Source organism: Phyllostomus discolor, chromosome 8, assembly GCF_004126475.2.
Source record: "Phyllostomus discolor isolate MPI-MPIP mPhyDis1 chromosome 8, mPhyDis1.pri.v3, whole genome shotgun sequence".
Lineage (NCBI taxonomy): Eukaryota > Metazoa > Chordata > Mammalia > Chiroptera > Phyllostomidae > Phyllostomus > Phyllostomus discolor.
Genome location: NC_040910.2, coordinates 91,474,472 through 91,487,651, shown reverse-complemented (window position 1 = coordinate 91,487,651; position 13,180 = coordinate 91,474,472). Strand labels below are relative to the sequence as shown.

General features: G+C 53.7%; 1 protein-coding gene across 5 annotated transcripts in view; it reads left to right on the top strand.

Annotated features, from left to right (window-relative positions):
* The first annotated feature begins 394 nt into the window (after positions 1–394).
* Positions 395–13,180, top strand: part of MAPT (microtubule associated protein tau) — an 89,450-nt gene continuing 76,664 nt past the window's right edge. For all 5 annotated transcript variants that reach the window (XM_028520565.2, XM_028520564.2, XM_028520563.2 and 2 more), the window contains exon 1: positions 395–597. The gene's annotated coding sequence lies outside the window, so the exon portion shown is untranslated. The remainder of the gene's footprint in view (positions 598–13,180) is intronic.

The window sequence follows — 13,180 nt, the reverse complement described above, 5'->3', positions numbered from 1 at the left end:
ACGTTTCCGAGATAGGACATCCCCAGGAGGACGAGAAAGGAAGGGCAAAGCAGACCTGGGAGTAGGACACCCAGCATCTTCCCGATACCAGGTGGCAACCAAGCCTCCTTCCCAGGGAGGCGACCCCTCAGATAAAAAAGGCTCCAGCCGCGGGAGAAGACCCAGGTGCGCGTGCGCCACGGAACGCGCGTGCGCGCGCGGTCGGTGCGGCGGCCCCAGGGTAGGGGTGGGAAAAGGCAGGCCGGCCCGGGAAGCGCCGGGAGGAGCGAGCCGGGAGGCGGGAGACAGCCGAGCTTGGGGCGCTCGCGCGCGCCCACTGGTGGCGGGAGGAAAAGACGCCCGCGGAGGCCTCGCTGTCCGCCTCTGCGCTGGGGTGGCTCGCGCTCCTGCTGCTCGCGCTTGCGCCGCCCGCCGGTCTCGGGAGCGCTCTCTCTCGCTGGTGCGCGCGCTCGCAGTCTCTGCCACCCACCCGCTCCGGCACCAGCTCCGGCACCGGCAGCAGCACCGCCGCCACCGCCCACCTTCAGCCGCCGCCGCCACCACAGACACTTTCTCCTCTGCTTTCCTCTACTGTCTTCGCCCTCTGCCGACTGTCAGGTAGGCACAAGCTCTTGAAATGTGCCTCCCCCCGCACGCCCTATGCGCCCGCAGACCGCCACCCCTCGGCCCCCCCGCCTCAGAGATGGCTTTCATGAGGTGGGCATTGGCGAGGGGCAACGGCGGGGGTCATTCCTGCGCTCTCTACATTCCGGGGTGGGTCTCGGGCGGCTTGGAAAGGGACCCATGCAAGGGATGCAGACAGGCGTATAAGTGTGTGTGTGTGTGTGCGGGATGTGTGCTGGGGGTTCCACACGACCCTCTTTGCGAGGACACGGGCAGAGGTTGTGCCCGCAGGGTGGGGCACGGATGGCGGTTACCTTGGGAGGGGGGCGGCGTGCACTGTCGATCGCCGCCCTTTGCCGCATGGGCAGGTATGTCTATTTGTGTTGGGGGGGAGGGGTCCAATGACGACCCCAAAACCGAACCTGTAATCCGTTTTCCCTGTCTCGGTTTGCCATCAGCCCTAAGGAAGGTATGGGTCGGGTTCTAGAAGACATGACTCCCTGCCTGCCCCTCCCTTCACCTCCCCGGTAGCGATTCCAATGGGGTTTTCGCTGCCCCTGATTTAAGGCGGTGGTCCATCCCCACCCCCGTTTTCCTCCTTCAGAACCCGCAGGGACACTTGGGGGCTGGGAGTGCAACTGGGGAGATAGGGAGGGGTCCAAGCACTGTCACTTCAGTTGCCCTTCCCCCTGCGCGCGCCTGGCACCGAGACGCGAGCAGCGCCGTGCCCGAGAGAAGGTAGTGCGCGGTTGCCAATGTGGAGGTTCGGGAAGGCGGGGATCGCCTGGCCTGAGATGTGGAAGGTCTCGGCAGCGGCCGATGCCAGCTCGCAGGTGTTCACAGCCGCAGACCCGCGCGGGGCTGCAGGTGCACTTCGGGCGGGCCCCTTTCTCTTTGCTCCGCGCCCGGCGCCCGGCTTGTGCGCTCCCTGCCGGAGGAGGGCGCGGTGCTGGCGCGCAGGGCTCGCCCCTCACTGCGGCAGTGGGTGTGGACCCGGGTGGGCGAGGACGGGGAGGGTAGGCTGTGCCTCCTCCCACTCCCACCCCCGCTTTTTTCCCCTCCGAACGCGAGGTGCCATCTTTTTGCGGCGTGTCACGGCTTTGCGGTGCCATGCCAAGCCGGGCGGCTGTGCTTTGGAGCACAAGGTGGGGCTATTATTAAGGGGGTGCGGGTGGGGGGCAATCGGCGCCGAAATCTTGGCGTTTTGCTGCTACAGGGTCGAGCCCTGGGAGCGTCCACCCAGGATCTTCCTGAGGGCTCACGGCTTTGTTTGTAGGGCTACATGATCTGCGATGCCAGCCTGGCGTTTTGCCTTGTATTCTATAAGGGTGTTTAACCAAGGCCCCCACTCTTCCACCCGTGTTTTTCGCCCCTCATTTCTGAACCCTTTGTTAGGTCTCGGGGCTTTCTGGGGTCGACGAGCCCGAATCACGGCTCTAGAGTCATGCGTGAAACGGGCGTGACACTGATCGGTCCCCTCCAGCAGCCGGGCCGCGCGCCAGGAAGCATCCTCAGCCGAAGGGTGGGATCCAGGTCTCCCAGCGCTGTGATGGTGTCTGCCAAGGGACTAACGCCCCACCCCACACCCGGAGCGCCCTGGTGGCCACGCCCCACCAGGCTTGCGCATTGAGGGCACCGCGACCCCTCGGGAGGTAGAGGGGGGCTCGCAGGCGGGGCCTCTCTGCTTCGTGCCCTGTTGCTTGGCTAAGCAGGAAGATGGGAGCAAAGGGGCAATGAATTTTCTTCTGATGCTCCGAGCCACACCCATTCCTCCCCACCAGCCCCAGCAGACTAGGAGGGGGGCGCCGAGGGGTGGTTGCCTTGGAAAGCACGAGTCTTGGTAATGGCCTTTGGGCGTGGCCATGCCCCTTACAAGCAGAGATTAAGAACCTTGGGGTACGAGGAGCCGCGCCCCCTGGGGGACTCTGGTGGGAAGCCCCAACCTCGAGCAGTGGCTCTTCCTAACTGGCTTCCCGCGGCTACAGCCACCCAGATATGAGTCCCTGAGGTATTTGTGGCCAAGTACTATTTAGTACTATTTTAGAAACGTGTGGCATTTTCACTTAGAGCCAGAGTTCACTGACGCCCTTGAAACTGGGAATGAGGGGAGAAGGGTGGCTACCGACCCGTGGCTTACCCTTTTGTGGTGAGCTGGGTCTGCGCGGTTTTTCTGGTTAATTCTATCGCTGAAAATTGGCGCGAAGCTCAGAGAGCATCTTAGGGGCCAAATCATCCCCTGGAGCCGCGCAGATTGAGCTGAATGTCCAGGGAATGGCTTGGGTCGGGTTCTAATAGTCCACTCTAGACTATTAGGGCGAACCTTCCCGACAATGGCACAGGCCAGGGGTATCAAACTCATTTTCACCCGATGGCCACATCAGCCTCGTGGTTGCCTTCAAAGGGCTGAGATAATTTTAGGACTGTATAAATGTAACTATTCTTTAACTGTTAAGACGCTGAAATTACATTCGGGCCTTTGAAGGCAACCGCGAGGCTGATTGGCCCCGGGTGAAAATGAGTTTGACACCCCTGGACACTGTAGGCGATGGGAGCCGCGGACCTGCGATGTCCCCCGCCCACTCCGCTTCGCCCTCACTTCAGGCAGAGCTGGACCCGCCGCAGGCAGGTTGTGGGAGACTCAAGGATCCATTCGAGCTTCTTCTCCCTTTCCTTGACATCCCACATCGGCCAGAGCTGGGCTTGGGATTCTGGTTCCAGACGGGGTTTCCTGGCGCCGGTGGCCTGGGGCGGAGCGCAGGCAGAGAGGTCACCTCCTGTAAGTTGGCGGAGCGTATTTAGCCCAATGCCTGGAACCAGGTGCAGTCCACACAGTCCTGATTTCGTTCAATTTGAAATCTGTTGGTGCTTTGGTGGGGCACTCGGGTTCACAAGGCCTGGGGGCTGTTATATCGAGGATCCCGGGTAGGGAGCCGGGGTCCTTTGTACTCGGATGAGGAAATTCATGCCTGGCTCTGCGCTGGGGATCTGGAGGGATGCAGCATGTGCGCCCACATGCAGGCGGTGGAGAGCTGAGTCTGCCGCGGTGCCTCGGGAAAGGTCCTGTCTTGGAATCCCCAGCATGTGGGGGCTGTTTTACGTCCCGTAGACCCCCTCGGCCTCCGGCGCTCAGGAACCTGTAACTCCAAGCCCAGCTGGTCCAGACTGCCTGCCTGCCCTGCAGGCACCGAGTGCTTAGGCTCAGCGGGAGGCATTGAGTTTTATCTGATCCCTGCCTCTCCCATTGACGTGACCTACGACAGAATGAGAAATGCCTTTCTTACCATAATCAATTAAGGTATTATTTTACGTTTTATGATGCTGCTTGTGTTTACCACATAAGAATTGCTTATGCATTCCCTGTCTACAAACCCTTCTTCTGAACAAATAAATTTAGCACACACATACACCCCACTCCAGGCACCCACGCCCGCTTGACTCCAGAAGCTCGTCAATTCCTGGACCAGCGTTTGCTTCTGTAGCAGGTTGTGTTTGCTGCGGTAACCTGGCTTGGCTCTCTGGGTTTTGCCTTTGGACAATTTGGGGGAGGGGGTTGTTGACTTTGCTGTTCTTTTGAATGAGTGGCAGGCTGTGATGGGTAACCCTAACCCCACGTGGACCTCATCTGCATACGCCGTCATGGAAGGGCGGGGCTTTTCAGTGGTTTCCAGTGTCAAGCGCCCCTCCCCTAACAGGACGGAAGAAATGGATTATTCCCATAAACTGCAAGAAGAAAACTTAGAATCCATTGAATCCGTTCCTTTGAGGGAGGGTCAGACTTACAACATTGGGAAAAGAGTCCCTTCCACTGTACATGCCCTTTGACCCCCATGCCCTTTGAGGTCAGTGCCTGCCTGTGGATGGAATAGGATTTCGGTGCCCTTTGTTTAGGTTGAAATTTTCTTCTGCCCTTTTAACATCACTTCATGGAGGCCATTTGTGGAAACTTTTAGAAATTGTGTTTTATTCCGCCTCCCCTCGGCATTTGTCTACGGTATAAGCGGCTCCATAGCTGTGTGTGTGAACATGTGTCAGTTTTCTGATCGAAAACACGGTAGTTTTCCAACTAGATTGTGCCTTCTGTTTAGTCTCTTCCTCATGCCCACTTTGAAAAAGAAGCCTCAAAAACAAATAAAAACACTCCTAGGGGCTTCATAAATTTCTCCACATATAGTAGGCATTCCAGCCCATACTTGTTTAACCAACGAATGGATACAATGGGGAAATACAGGTCAATAGGTAAGGAAGAAGAACAGAATGAGAAGAGGGCTTTATTCAAGATCATGGCATCAGGAAGGTCTGGGGACAAATCCAGTCGAGTTTGGCCCCCTACCCTGTATCCAAGTGACCCCCAGAAAGCTGCCTGCACCCCTCTATATGCCCCCACGCCCTCCACTCCCCCGCTTCCCCAATCTTCCAACCTTCCCACTGCAGCACTCACTGCTTATGGCCCCACAGCCTGGTCCCCTCTGGTCACCAAAGAAGATAGGAAAGGGGAGAAACCACACTTCACGCCGGGGGAAGGAGACCCTGCCCTGTCACCTTGAGAGCTGCAGTGCTCCTTGTGCCCCGAGGTAAGAGGGACAGAGATGGGAGACCCCATTTGCCTCTGTTCCTTCCACTTCCTCCCACCCCGCCTCTTTCATCTTCCCACTTCAGAGACCCCCAGCCCCTCCCAGAAACGCCCACCCGACCAATGGCTCCTAATTGGTCACCCTAGATGCTTCCACTAGTGACTTGGAGCTAGCTTAGGGAGGGGCCCCCTGGACAGGTGAGTGGAAGGGAAGACTGACCACCTGGGCTGCAGCAGGGAGAGGAACCCGGTGTGCCACCTGGGACTCTCGGCTGTTTTCCTGTAAAACGGTGAGATGTCCAGAGACATTTTTTTATTTTCACACCTGAGGGAGGGTGCTACTGGCCTCTAGTGGGTAGAGGCCAGGGGTGCTGCTAATCAGACTACATGGCACAGGACTCTCCCCCACATCAGAGAATGGTTCACCCAAAACGTCACTAGTGCCAGAGGGGAGAGCCCTGCTGTGGAAGCGTCACCCAGGTGCTGTCGTCTTCATGGCGGCTTACGTTCCTCGAGCGCCTTTGAGAAGGCACTGCTGTAAGTGCTCCCCAGAAATCACTGTACTTTATTTAATCCTCCCAACAACCCCTCACAGGTGGCAGGTACCGTCATCATCTCTATGCTGCCCCTGGAGAAACTGAAGTACAAGGAGCTTAGTGACTCACTGAAGGTCACACAGCCACTGAGTGTTGGCGCTGGGTGTCTGACACGGGCCCCCTCCCCCTCAGCTAACTCACAGGCTTAACAGGCCTTTGTGGGCTCGCCTTCAAACCCGAGCACAGTCTATAACATTGACCCAGTGGAATATTCTCATTCCGAAGCCACTGACTCACAAGTAAACTTTTGCAAGAGTCTGTAATTGGAGCACAGCCTAAAGCTCTGATCTGGTCCTGACCCTTAACCTCTGTGTCTCTGTATATAAAACAGAGAAACTGTCCCAGGACCCTGAACTTCTCCCCGTAAATCCAGGATTTCAGGATCCCTCTGTTACACAAAAGAGCACCTGGGTTTGACGGGCTCACAGAAGGCTGGAAATCGAGACTGAGGGATGAAGGCAAATAGACTCAGCTATGGTCAGGGTCAAGTCACTGAAGTTCAGGGACATCAAAGAGTCTCATCTTAGGGCCCGCCCCTCAGAAAGATTGAGGCATTGGCGCCCTTGGATGAGACCCAGTTCAGAGCCTGGGGGTAGATGAGTTGCACAGGAAGGACCTCATGCACAACCCCTTGGCAAAGCTGGGCCTGGAGGCTTATCTTCCTTCCTGGGGCCCAGGCTCTGCCTTAAGTGTTCCATTACACTGTGGTGTTGAGGGCCTGCCCAGAATCCTCCGTGAGCCAGACTCATGGCCACTCCTGCAAGCTCAGGGGCCTCCCCCAAGCACCTGTGCAGGTGATAGGACATGTACCATCCATGCCAGTCCTGCCCCATCACCTTGCCAGAGGGGTTGCTGTCCAAGAACTATTTTCCTGTCTCCAGGTGCCATTCTCTTGCCACTTCTGCCAGCTTCCTTTCCGGCACAGATGGCCCCGATCTGAGTGGTGAGGCCAGCCCAGGATGGTTGTTGAGCTTCTTGGGTTCTTTGATTAGGAAACATTCTCTAGGTGTGCAGCTAGAATTGGCTTCCACAAAATGCCAGCTCGAATGACTTCCAGGTGGATTATCTTAATTTTTTTTTTGCTCTGTTGATATTTCAGCAGGCTCTGTGCATGCCCCAATCAGGGGCACTACAGAATTATCCCCAAGAAATGTATTTTGTGCCTCAGCTGTACAGGGAGGTTTGTGATGCTTTGAGGGCAGCCGGTACTTTTTCCTGGATACCCGGTGCAGGGCAGGCAATGAAAGACAGAGGCATTGGCCTAGTGATTCAGGGCGTGGGCTCAGATCAGGACTCTTGGGTATAAACCCTGGCTCCCTGCCTCCCTGTGGTACCTAGCCATGTCAGTTAGCCTTTCGGAGTTTTTCATCATCTGTAACTTGGGGTATGGTAGTACCTCTCCCACGGTTGCTGCAGGATTTAAACGGGGTGACCCAGTGCTTAGCCCAGGACCTGGCTTATAGTAACTGCTCAGTAAATGGCCTTATCAGTAGCCACCTCTGGATCCACACTTGTGATTGGATAAATGTGCAAAGGCATCTGTGGACCTTGGGGATGGAATCAGTTGTATCGAGTATATTCTTACACTGAGTAGGAATCAAGATGGGAGAAGCAGGCAGCTGCCCAGCTCCCCTGGAACCAGGCATTGTTTTTCGGGTGGAAGTGGACCCCCTGGAAATCGCACACACCCATGTTTAAATGTACACACAGAACTCTTGCCACAGGGGAGCATAGTGACTTATCATCTGTTGTCCCTGCTTCTGTCCTCTTCCTTCCTGAAATCCGCTCCACGCCAGGAATAGACTGTGTCCTCTCCACCCCAGGCAAGCCGAACCGCCCTCTCTCCTGCCCTGTGTGGACTGGAGACCTCAGGTTTAGAGATCTTACCAGGTTACTCATTGACTCCCGAGCAAGCACTGACGGGGTCTGAGAAACAGTGGGAGAGACAGAAGAGAGTGGAGGGGAGGTTTTTGTGGAGGAAATAATTAAGCAGAGTGTTGAAGTTGGTAAACTGGCAAGCAGGTTCGATGGTGGACAGCTGAAAGTAAATAGAAAATGTTAAATAAAGCGAATTCTACAGAGAACTTCAAGTATCCGATAAGCAGTCATATCTGATTAATCAATTCAGCTTAAGAAGCCTTCTTACCCATGAACTAAGACTCATAATACATCAGTTTCTTAAAAAGTCATTAAATCAGAGAATCAGAAAAATGATACCTATGTATTTCAAACATTTCTCTTTAACTTAAACTGGATAAAAGCACACTTATCCCCCATCTTTTGGGACAGGGCCCAGCCTTGTCTTGCTGTGTGGGGCAGCCGGCTGAAACCCCCTGCCTCCCTGCCTAAGCCACACTTGGCATGCATCGCCTTCGCTGAGGAGTAATCCGCATGCAGAACCCCTCTGACATCGTACTACTTTTTAGTGGTCTTTGACATCCCATCTGACAGTAAAAAATTATCTTAAGAATTTATCTTTCATGTAAGACTTGTGTTTCATCAGCTTTAATTATATGACTGTTATAACAAGTATGAAGGACCTAGGAGGTTGGCTGTGGTAGGAGGAGACCTAGGCGTGGGCGCCAGGCCCTGGGGGCCCGGCCGTGAGTATGTACAGGCCTTCATTTCTGCTCCCTGCGTGGTGCCAGGGAGGAGGCAGCCTCGTGTGGAGACCCCCACGACGCTCTCTTCCTGTCTTTCAGGACGGGACAGCACTTCAAACTCATTCATGCAGAACCCCAACTTAAGGGGTGTTTCAGCATTTCCACTGTAAGACTCAAAATAAATTAAATTCCCTTAGTATATTAACTCCCCTAAGTGAAGGAGTTTTAGATCAAAGTCTAACACTTTTAAAACCATTTTAAATCAGCTTGTTAGAATGAAATCTGAAGCCATTGATAATGGTGTCTAATTCAGGGCTCTCCCTCCGGTCCTGTCTGCTTCGCTGCTGAACCAGGCATCAGAGAGAGGAGGGACATAATTATCTCTGGTCCCAGCTGCTAGTTTTCCTTCTGGCTGGGGACAGCTGAGTGATGCTGTCTTGGGACCTAATTCTGAGGTTGCACCAAAGAAAGTCCAGGGATGTACTTTCATCCTTGTGTCCTCTCCGCCCCACCCCTGACACCAAGGATTGCAGAGGACCCCTGGGTCCATAACCCCCTTTCGTGGGATCTACAGCCAACAAGCAGTGCTGGGAAAGAGGGAGCAGTTCATGGAGCCAGGGAACCGTGCCCCTCCCCTGGGGTGAAGGCCAGCTCTCCCCCTCAAGTTAGAACCAATGCCTTAAATCATGTGCCAGCAGAATTGTCCTGGATCAAATCCAGCTCTGCCGTATTTGTAGGTCATTCAAAGGTGCTTATTTCTAATTGTTCTTAATTGGACAGTGACACTGAACCATTGTCTTACCTCACCCCCCACCCCTGGTCTGCCCCTTAAAAAGCTTATTGGATAATTAATAATCAAAAGCCAAATGTTTAAGTGCCCAAGGGAAGGTTACAATTCAAAGAAGCTCTTTGGTTTAAAATACATATGCATATAAATATTACAATTCTATAGCATATATTTATATGCATATAAATATTATATATCATACATATTTATAAATACAAATATATTTAAATGTAAATATTCACTACCATATATTTGTTGTATATTGGGTTGGCTTTTAACTTTGGTATTGGTAATGCATCAGAATCTGTTAATAAGTCAAGGAAGGGTTGTATATACAAATAAAATAGTTGTATTTTACAACTATTTAACCTGTATTTAACCTGCTGTGTTGGGGCGTGGTAATAACTGTAGTGTAGACTCATGTGGACCTGCCCCTTTCAAAGCTGCCCATCATGGAGAATCCCCAGGAACAGCTGTTGGGGGTGTCACCAGCCCCCCTGCCACCCACTCTGTCTTGTCCCTTCCTGAACACCAGAAGTTTCACACTGGCCCCAACCGGCCACTGTGTGTGCGGACTCTGCCTCTGCTGTCTCCATGAGGCCTGCTTAGAAACGAAGGCTCTCACAGAACATCCCTAAATCCGCTTGAATAATGGACTGATTATGCACAAACTCACCTGAACCCTCTTTAAACCTATTTAACCTTCTCCCTGGGGTTAATCCTGTGGGGATAACACGCACCGCGCTCCAGGTGTCTCTCCCCTGGGTTCAGTTCTTCCTCCTTGAGTGCCGTCGCCCCTCCCTTCTCAGCAGGCCCAGGGAGTGAGGACTGCACTGCTCCCTGCAGAGTGTTAGTAAAGACGGACTAAATTGAAATAATTCCCTTTCAATGTCACTAAAGTGCTATAAATAATTACAAACCAGTGTTTGATGTCTGATGGGAAATGTAGGGGAAAAGATTCATGTTATAAGTTGACAATCTGGGTCAACGTAAAAAGAAAAAATCTTTAAGAAAAGATCTCCTTATTATTTATTGCCGGCAAGACTGCATTCCAGAAGCTGGCCATCCCCTCATTTCGTGGGCTTCTGCTGCTGCCCCCTGCTTGGGCTAGCCACGCCCTGAGTTTAATGCAACCCTTCCTCTTACCAACTAAGGGACTTGTGGCAGAGAGTCCGATCTCTGGATATAACGTGGTATGTCAATTACACCTCAATAGAAACAAATTCTTCTGTCGATGGGCATAATATAAGATTTCCTGTGCCTCCATTTCCCCATCTGTAAAATGAGGATTATGCGATCTCCCCCCTCAGAAAGAGCACAAGGTGGCCTCACGGGGTAGTCATAGAACTGAAATAAAACAATCCACGGGGACACCTGTGAGCTCCTCAGAAGACAGGTGCCCCACGGAGGGCTGTGCCTCCTGGAGCCACAGCCAGGTGCCTGACCTGAAGTCTCTCGCCGGCTGGGTGCAGCCTGATGTCTGAAACAGTGCAGCGGCCACCCCTGGCCTCCCTTAGCACCAGCCAGACGGCGCCAACTGGGTCGGAGGGTGAGCTCCCTGCTGCAGGGCTCTTGCCGGGGACGGATAGACAGGCAGCCTGGTCCAGCCTCTACCGGCCTTGTCTGTCCCGACTTTTGAAAGGGAAGCCCAAAGCCAGGGTGCAGGACAGTGGGAGGGGTGCCTTTGGTGTCCCCTCAAGTGATGTCCAGCCCCTGCCAGTGTGGATTTCTTCAGCGAGGGGCTGGGACGTCCTTGGCTTGTGTCCTGACTCTCCATGGGATTTCCTGGGAGCCTTTCTGTTTTCTTGGTGGGGATGGGGGGTCAACTTCCTCCTAATCAGACAGGGATGTGGTGCCCAATCTCACATTCTAATTATGCCCAGGGGGCAGCCTCTTCCTGCCACTCAGTGTTTAGCACTCAACGGGAATCGATTAAGGCAAGAGTGATTAAATTAAAGGCCGGGGCTGACTTTGATGGTATAATGCTCTGATGGCTGCTTGGTGGCGAGAGACACAGTGAAGGCTCATTAACTGAACCACTTGTACTTGGAACTCGAATGGAGCCGGAGCCAGGCTGCAGTCTGTTTGCCTCTGCCCTGTGAATGGCGGGTAACTCGTGCCCAGGGACGTGGGGGGGGGAGTGTTTCAGGGTGCGTGGGTCACCCCACCATGACAACAGCTGCTCTACTGCCTGGCTGCCTTCAGCACTGGTTCTGGGTGTCTAGTGGCCCCACATCATCAACTTCTGGTTACCCTGCTCTCCCCAAAGCTGTCCTCATTACGCCCCGGTCCCCTTCACTCTGGTCATCGGAACCTGCCATCTTCTCGTCCCCATGTGGCACATCTTGGAGCCTTAAATTCTTCTCCTCCATCTACATCTTAGAATGGACTTCACCGAGTCTTCCTCCTAGACACTGTCCTTCCCCTTCCAGTTCCTATTCTTACCAGTTCTGAAAGGAGCATAGGCCTTAATATGTCACCCTCGATCACTATGGGAACAATAACAAATTGTTCCTAATTTCAATTTCGAAATTCACATCCAGTCCTGTTTACAGACCACCGCCGAACTATTCTTCCCCGAGCAGCCCTGCCATGTGCCCTGCCCCATCCAGGCACACATCCACGACTGAGCTCTCTGTCTCTTGCTAAGCCAAGACCCACCTTGCGCTGCCTGCGCAGGTCCCTGTGCTGGGCTTGGACTCCCTGTCCAGTTCCACTGGTCCAGTCCCACTGCTGGCCAGCCTGCCCCTTGGCCTCTCCATAGACATGCTCTCTCTCCCCGCCACCTCTTTAAATCACCCTGAGCTTCCCCAGCCTCTGTCCTGCCTAAAGCCTTCTCCAGCTCTCCCTGCCAGCAAGATCTGGAGGCCTCTCCACCTTCCACCTCCCACCAGCCATCAGCACCACAGTGGTTAATGCTTAATTATTTTTCCTCTTGCCTTGAGTGCAGGTCTCAACTCCCCACGAGCTGTAGGTCCTCTGAGGGCAAGGCTTGTGTCTTATATGCTTTCCTGCTCCCCTGGGTGTCTTGCCTGTCACAGAGCAGGGCACATACACAGCTCAAAATAATTACTCTTGGGCCTTGAAGTTCGGTGCTAATAAATCAAATAAGCTGTTAGATGAGTTCTCTCTGTTTAAATAAAGCAAGTTCTCCACCTACGAGTACGTGGTTCTGTTGCTCTATATACTTGAAAATAACGAAAATCACATTTCCTTTAAAACATTCTACAATCGTTGCTTTGCCCTACTTCAGGCCAACTTATACTCCCTGTTGGTCCCAATTAGTTTTGCTGTATAAAGATGCAGATGACAATGGTAGTGATGGGTTGCATTTATTTCACTAAAAACATGGCCTCGTGTATCCCTCACTCCCCGACAAAGCACCTCCTTGTGCCGAGGAACGAACTGAGGCCCACAGATGTCACAGCTGGGGAGGGAGCAAGTGGCCCCTCAGGCCAGGCCCCCAGATCCCCCTCTCTGGCCCCACCCTCCACACCAGCACCAGCAGACGGACATGCCCTTAGGGTTAGTGACCAGAGAAGCAGTGAGCTCCCGCCCCTGAGAAGGGGTCATACGTAACCCGAGCCGGAGAAAGTATCTTAGACTGAAAGCTAGCCTCTAAACTGGGCCACTGCTTCATGTCGCCGGTGACGGCAGAACCAAATTTAGTGTCGTGGGCAGGTTCACATTTATCAAATAGAGAAGCTCATTTTCTCCCAGCTCACACAAAGCATGAAAAATGTTCATACCCCTTGCACTTCCATGAAGGGGTATGTGTGACTGATGAAGGCTGGTAACCGTGGCTGAGAGGAGCCCAGGACAGAAACTCGGGGAAGGTGACATTCAGGGTCCCAGGCAGTGCCTACAGGGAGAACTTGCACTCAGAAAGGATGGTTGTCTTGGGCACGGCACAAGAAGCAAGCTGTCTGCCGGTAGGGGAAAGGGTCACAGTGGGGAGGGCCGGGGGCTCAGCCGGCATCACCCAGCCTCCTGGGCTACTGCCCCACCCCCTTACTCAATA